This window comes from Fragaria vesca, linkage group LG5 (assembly GCF_000184155.1).
Source record: "Fragaria vesca subsp. vesca linkage group LG5, FraVesHawaii_1.0, whole genome shotgun sequence".
Taxonomy (NCBI): domain Eukaryota; kingdom Viridiplantae; phylum Streptophyta; class Magnoliopsida; order Rosales; family Rosaceae; genus Fragaria; species Fragaria vesca.
This window is the reverse complement of record NC_020495.1, coordinates 1,974,065-1,982,377: the sequence shown is the minus strand read 5'-3', so window position 1 is coordinate 1,982,377 and position 8,313 is coordinate 1,974,065.

The following is an 8,313-nucleotide window of genomic DNA, read 5'->3' as shown; positions in this document are numbered from 1 at the left end:
CTCTTAGTATGATTGAAAAGAAAATCTCTCTGTTTTTCCTCTGCTCTTTTATGTCTGTTTGTATAAGATGTATGAAAGTATGAAACTAGGAAGTGAAGGAAGTTGTTTGTGGTAATGATGATGAAATGCAAGAGTGGTAGTTTATGTATATATAGTGTTTCAAGTTTGGACAGTTTCAATGAGTTATTTGAGGGAATGAGCTTCCTAGAGCATGTTGAGTTTGGGTGAAGTTGTTTATTGCAGACATCAAACGTGTCCAAAGGTTTCTAGATGATTGATGACTTTGGTTAGGTCTTCTTCTTTCAGATGGACTTCTAGACCAAATCCTCCAATAGAGGAATAGGAACTTGGTGTGGAATATATCATACCATATTAGTATAATATTGCCATATTGGCATCTCTTAAAAGACTATAAACAATAGAATAGTATTATACCACTATTGTTTGATCACACCTTAATGTTATCTGTACTTAGATTCTGGCCTGCATATGGCAGAAAACATATTAGGAAAGACTTTGGATATGACACAGCAAGGGACATATTTACAGTTGGCTAAATGTCCAATACCTTTTATTGCACTGTAAGCTATGGGGACATAATCAAGGTGCTCAACGAATCCATTTGTAAATCTAGATGCTGGAAACTAGAATCAAAACTCTTTCCTAGAAGCATTTGATTACATTTTAACATTTCTGAACTACTACTATCAGTACCTTGCAGTGTTTCTTATTCAGCCAGCATTCCCATCAAGCAAGCAACTAGATACCAATACACTTGATCAATTTATTCCAAAGAGCAAGGATGGATTGTGTTCCACTAAGAAGATCAATGTTGAGGTGAGTTTGAATACCAATGGATAGCCAACAAGTTCCACTTATTTTAATGAATTGAACAGCGGGGTGTTGACACTGAGTAGCCAAGCTAAATTGATCGGATAGGTGGATCCACAATGGACTGCACCATAACATTTGATCTGTTCACAAAGACGGGGCAAACTTTGCAATGGAACTGATATATCAGACAACCTTATTCAGTGCATGCTAACTGGCACTCTATGTAATGGCTAAATTTTGAGATCCAATTAAAGGATCAAGGATGGATCTTCATTTCTTCAGCACTCGAATAGCAAGTGTAAAGAGAATGACACCCTTCTTTTTGCCATGTGTTATTGCTGCATGTATAGCATCATTTTACAGTTTCTCTATAAATATGATATCTTTCCTTATTGCAGGATCTATTTTCATAGATGCATCAGCACTTTATTGCACAGGAGCTCTCTAAGGTATTGTATAACTACAGAAGAGGAGTCTGATGCAAACATAGAGACTACTTATTTAAGAACTATATATGGTTCTGTTTGATCCATGGTTGCTATGTTGATTCTCTTCTTGCATTTGAGCTACTCAGAGTGAGTGTCTGATATGTTAGTAGTTTATGAGCTAAATATCTGGTTCTATATTCAAATGTATGTATGAAATAAATAAACAAAAGAACAACACTGACCTCTGCGATTAAACAAATAAGAATAAAATCATTTTATATCTATACAACAAATCCGAAGGAAAAAAAGGTATAAAGAATGGAAATCAACAATGTCAAGAACTAGTCCGATCACTTGCACTGTAAACTTTTGACAGTCTTTGTGGACAAATCAAAAGCTATGGTGCAGTCCATATTGGCAGACTTTCTTCTTCTTCATTATGAGCATCAACTCCACCTTTCCAGTCAATTTGGCTTGGCTAGTCAGCGTCAACACCCCACTGTTCAATTCACTGCTAAGAGTTGAACTGCTTGGTAACGCATCGGTGTTCAATCTCACCTCAACATTGATCTTCTTAGTGGAACGCATTCCAGCTTTGCTCTTAGGTACCGTTACTGTCCCCACAGGTGCACCTTGGTACATGAATGTCACCATGCCTGCATCAAATTTGTAAGGACCCCAGTTGGTGTTCTTCACCCTGATTTGTGTGTTGAAGGTTGTGTCGAATGAAGGAGTTGCAGCTGCTGAATTAAAGTTTGTGATGCTGATTTCCCCCAATCTCACCTTTGGGGTCTTGACTTTCATCACAGTGAGACCAAACACGGTCATCACTATGATTTGAAAAACAATGAAGATACCAATATAGGTAAACAACTTGATTCTCTTCTGGCGTTTGAGTTCATCTTCTTCAGAGACCAATGATTCTCCATCACTTCTTGTGTAACCATTTGCTGGTGCCAAAGGATAAGCCTGGTTGGTCTTTTCAGCCATCTCTAAATATAATCCAAAGGAAAATCTCTGCCTTTCTCTGCTTTTGCGGGTTTGTTTTTGTAGGATGTATGAAAATACGAAACGAGGAAGGAAAAAAGTTGTTTATGGTGATGATGGAATGGAAGAGTACCAGTTTGTGTATATATAGTGTGGAGAGTTTGGACAAGTTCAATAAGTTATTTAGGGGAATGAACTTCCTTTAAAATATGATGATCCGGGGTTAAGTATTTTATTGCAGACACCAAACGCGTCCAGATATGAGAAATATCAACTTCCAGATGAATGATGACTTCTAAATTAATGAAAATTGGGAACGTGGTGAGCGATTTATTATAGTCGAGTCTACTGACCCTTGAATATATTGGCATGATGCCAATAAGAAGTATATAGATCTGTTATATTCAACCTATCTTGTGCTGCATGATGATCACAATATTAAAGTATACGGCATTGTCTATATTCTTTTACACAATGCACTCATTGACCAGATACTAAACTCAGGTGAGAAAACAACATAGTATAGAATCAGTAGAAATCTTTAAACGGAATTAAGACTTTGCCTTAGAACAGAAGCATAAGATATCTGGAAGTCTTGGAAACTCCTACCTTCTATTCCTATTTTATCCTATTTTTCATTCTGTAAGCAAATGGGGGCATAAAGACTTAATCTTACAGCTAGAGTCCAAGCCATACAACTTTACTCGGCCTTCTAGAAGACTATTAAGTCAAAAACTCGAAATTGTGCGCGTTAGGCTATATATCAGCATTTCCAGGAAGCTTACATGTATGCATTATCTAGATCCAATTGTCCAGAACCTCAACACTACATATACCAGAAAGCTGAAGCTAACATTCCCACAAACTAGCATATACCATCAATTCATAGATTTCATACTACAATTGCCTCAATTCATTCATTTGATAAGTTAGAGAGCCACACATAAGAAATAGTACACATCCTCTTATTCCTAAAGTTTCCAGGAAATCAAGAAAAATGGCTGAGAAGATCAGACAGGCCTTTGCATCAGTAAAAGGTTACGCTACAAGAAAAGATGAGCAACTGCCGACCTTCCAATCCGAGGAAGAGCTCAAACGCCAGAAGAGGATCAAATTGTTTACATACATTGGTATTTTCATTGTGTTCCAAATCATTGTCATGACCGTATTTGGTCTCACCGTGATGAAAGTGAAGACGCCTAAGGTGAGATTAGGAGCCATTAATGTCCAAGAGATCACCTCCGTCCCTGCAACGCCCTCGTTCAATACAAGTTTCACAACCCAAATCAGGGTCAAGAACACAAATTGGGGTCCCTATAAGTTCGATGCAGGAACTGCAACATTCATGTACCAAGGCGTGCCTGTGGGGCAAGTTACTATTCCAAAGAGCAAGGCCGGGATGCGTTCCACCAAAAAGATTGATGTCACCCTGATTTTGAGTACCGATGGATTACCAAGCAGTACCACTCTCAGCAGCGAATTGAACAGCGGGGTGTTAACGCTGACCAGCCAAGCCAAATTGACTGGAAAGGTTGAATTGATGCTCATAATGAAGAAGAAGAAGTCTGCCAATATGGACTGCACCGTAGCTTTTGATTTGTCCACAAAGACTGTCAAAAGTTTACAATGCAAGTGAGTGTTGAACTACTACTTTGGAGCTCTAAACTAGGCAAGTTCATCTACTGGATTGCGAGTGATCAAGATTCAAGACTTGTTCTTGCTTTGTTGATTTATTTCATTCTTTTTGTTTCTTTGATACTTGGATTTGTTATATGATGTCATTTATTCATTGATTTTTTTCACCCAGAGGCCACTGTATCTCTTCTTTACCTTCTGTAACATTATTGAATATAGAATTTTAGACAGATCCTTGCTTTCTATTGACCTATAACTAGCTCCCAGATTAAGCTTTAACTTCAGGAAACTGGTTATGGGGCATTATAAATCTTTGTTCTTGGACACAATTTGAACAAAACATTACGGAAAGCTATAAACTTGAAGGGGAAAATTAGGGAAACAAAACATGTTCATGAACTAAGAAACAGAGAGATCAGTGAGAAGGAGAGAGTTTGTGACGTACCTGGAGGATGATGACTCTGTTCAGACTGAAGAAGACGAGAATCGGAGGGAAGTGGAAGGTCGGAGGAGTCTGTTTAGTGATTAGGCAAAGCCCTAATCACTGTAGCCGCCATAAGAGAGACAAACGCCAACTCAACTGGGGCTCTCTGTTTCAGATTTTTCGTAACGCGCGACGGAGGAGGAATTAAAGGTACAAGGTTGTTGGAATCCTTACGTGGAACAAAACACAACCTATGAAGCCTAAAACAATTGGGAGATTGGTCTTGCACATCTGAAGAACAAGTTGAAGAAGTAGAAGAACCAACATGATCTCATGGTCTCAGGTAAATCATGCATATGCATATCATGTGTTTTTCACAGAGGCTTGTTATCCTAGTTCTGAGTCCTTAGTTGTCCTCGAATTCAAAGATCCTGTTAGCATATTCTAATAGGTCTATGCTTTGTTTTCAAACTGTTATTTGACAACTGAGTTTTTGTAAAAGCCTTAGCGCTCAAATCAGTCTAGGGTTGAGATCTTTTGTTGTGCCAACCCGTGACCAAATGGTTTGCTGTAATGATGCCCAGATCAGATGTAAAGCTGAAATTGTCTGAGTCTAGACCAGTTCTTATTGGCTGAGTCGTGGTCCACTGATGGACTGAGTAAGAGATTATACAACCTTATTGCTCCATGTTTAAATCACACCTGTTTTAGGAAAGATATTATTGTGTCCTTGAGTTGGCTCGTGACAACCCTGTTAGATCTGCATCTGTCTTTGTTTGATAGCAGAGAAAAGGTAATTTGCTAAACCAATGTGGTATTATGGTTTTGGGAAAAGTTTGCAAAACCTTTTGTCTCTTGCTTTTAAATCAAACATTGTTTAGGATAGTTTTGTTTGTCTTTTTGCTTGGTCATGGACAGCTGCATATGACCTCTCACTTTCAAAGTTTGGCCAAGGAAAAAGTCCAAAACTCCTTCCTTGCTTTGGCCCTCGTGCTTGCCCTCTTGTGGCACCTCTTTGGCTTGTGTCTCTTTCTTGTTAGAGCACTTCATCAGCCTATATATATTGAGCAAGACTGCCTTTGCTCAGCAGTTGTCAAGATGTAGTTTTTACATTTGTATTGTTGGGTTTTGGTTTTTCCTTTGCATTGTTCATTAGTCTCTAAGTCTTCCTTTTGTGATTATATACCTTAAAGCTGAACATAACCTTTTCTCACAAATTCATTGCATTCTGCATACCATGAGATTAATTGGTAGTGCAGCAACCCCGGAAGTGTTCATGAAAGAAGCAGCTGAGGATAGCTGAGGATAGCTGAGATCTGATGTATCCCGCTGAGGTAGCTGGGTTCATGAAAGAATCAGTTTATGATAGCTGAGTTTCTGAGAGTGAAACTTCTGAGAGAAGTGTTCAAGAAGAATCAATTAAGTGATAGCTGAATTCTGAGTTGAAACTTCTTATACCTTCATGTGTAGCCACTTAGAGACAAAAGATGTAGATCTAGACTAGTTTGGGACTAGGTAGGATAGCAAGTCGTTGCTGTTTCCTATACTATAATCTTGTAAGGAGTGAGGTACTCAGAAATAAGAGAGAAAGTATAGATCTAGACTAGTGAATAGTTTAGGCAGGATAGCAAATCGTTGATGTATCCTTAGACTATAATATTGTAAGAAGTGAGTTTTACACAGTGGAAAGGTTTGTCCCTCAAGAGTTAGGGGAACGCAGTTTTTCTCTCTTGTTGCAGGGTATATGCGAGTCAAAAACATCTTGGTGTTCATTGTTATTTTACTGCAACTTTTATTTATTGTCATTGTATATTTGTTATTCAGGATAGCTATAACTCTTACTATCCCTGAGAACGAATTTATACGAAAAAAGTTGTTAAGGGCCTATTCCCCCCCCCCTCCCCCCCTCTAGGACCTTTAGAATCGGAGGGTCCGTTTCCAGTTTTGGTCGATCCGTTTCATTTAACACCACCACACGTTTCGGCCCGTGTGCTGTGGTCACTTTTACATTTGTTTGGGTCAGAAAGTAATCAAGAATCGGAAACAAATGGAATATGAAATAACATGAATTAGGTTTGATTCATGATGGTTGATTTTTAAACCCATCTTCTCTTTTCGTAATCAAATTCCTTAATACTCAGGAATCAATTTCTTGTAACTAAGAAGGTGAAACGTATGTCAATTCTGATTCTTTCACGTGCTAGTAATTAGTAAACACATAAATAATTTTACCTAGAATCATTCTGATTTTTGAATGTGTTAATAAATGTAGGAACTTATTACTCCGTCTATCAAAAATAAAATAAAAACTTGATTACTCCGTAACTTTTCATTCCATTTTAAGTAAGTAAATATGTCGTAAATGCAAATCAAACGGCATGCGGAATGATTTTGAAGAAGGCCTCATGCTTTGTAATAAGCAAGGCGCGCAGGGGCAAAGGTAGCATTACCAAAGACAGTTAGCACTTGGTGATATAATGTTTGTCAATATAAATGTCACCAAAGACACTTTCAGTTTCTGTCTTTCTGACTTTAGAGCAGCTAGCGGGCATATGTTGCCGTGATCACCAGATCAAGTCAAACAAAGACAGAAAAACAACAAATAGCTCAATACTAATTATAAAAATACCATCAATAAATAATCTACACAAAAGCAAAGGCGTCACAAAGAAAAGGAAAGAAAAAAAAATGAAAAAATTGTAGCCAACTGAAGAGCTAATCTCATAACTTGCATTCTAAGCTTTTGACTGTCTTTCCAGACACATCAATTTGAATGGTACAGTTCATACTCGCAGATTTCTTCTTCTTCATGATCAACATCAACTCCACCTTTCCGGTTAATTTCGCTTTGCTGGTCAGGGTTAACACCCCGCCGCTCAACTCGCTGCTGAGAGTAGAGCCGCTTGGCAATGCAGCTGTGTTCAAGCTCACATTCACGTTGATCTTCTTGGTGCCACGCATGCCGGCCTTGCCCTTGGGGTACAGTGACTGTCCCAACAGGTGCACCTTGGTTCATGAATGTGGTGATGATGATGGAATGCAAGAGTGGTAGTTTATGTATATTTAGTGTTTCAAGTTTGGACAGTTTCAATGAGTTATTTGAGGGAATGAGCTTCCTAGAGCATGTTGAGTTTGGGTGAAGTTGTTTATTGCAGACACCAAACGTGTCCAAAGGTTTCTAGATGATCGATGACTTTGGTTAGGCCTTCTTCTTTCAGATGGACTTCAAGACCAAATCCTCCAAAAGAGGAGTAGGAACTTGGTGTGGAATATATCATACCATATTAGTATAATATTGTTGGCATCTCTTAATAGAAGTATAAACAATAGAATGGTATTATACCACTATTGTTTGATCACACCTTAATCTTATCCTGGCCTGCATATGGCAGAAAACATATTAGGAAAGACTTTGGATATGACACAGCAAGGGACATATTTACAGTTGGCTAAATGTCCAATACCTTTTATTGCACTGTAAGCTATGGGGACATAATCAAGGTGCTCAACGAATCCATTTGTAAATATAGATGCTGGAAACTAGAATCAAAACTCTTTCCTAGGATCATTTGATTACATTTTAACATTTCTGAACTACTATCAGTACCTTGCAGTGTTTCTTATTCAGCCAGCATTCCCATCAAGCAAGCAACTAGATACCAATACACTTGATCAATTTATTCCAAAGAGCAAGGATGGATTGTGTTCCACTAAGAAGATCAATGTTGAGGTGAGTTTGAATACCAATGGATAGCCAACAAGTTCCATTTATTTTAATGAATTGAACAGCGGGGTGTTGACACTGAGTAGCCAAGCTAAATTGATCGGATAGGTGGATCCACAATGGACTGCACCATAACATTTGATCTGTTCACAAAGACGGGGCAAACTTTGCAATGGAACTGATATATCAGACAACCTTATTCAGTGCATGCTAACTGGCACTCTATGTAATGGCTAAAATTTGAGATCCAATCAAAGGATCAAGGATGGATCTTCATTTCT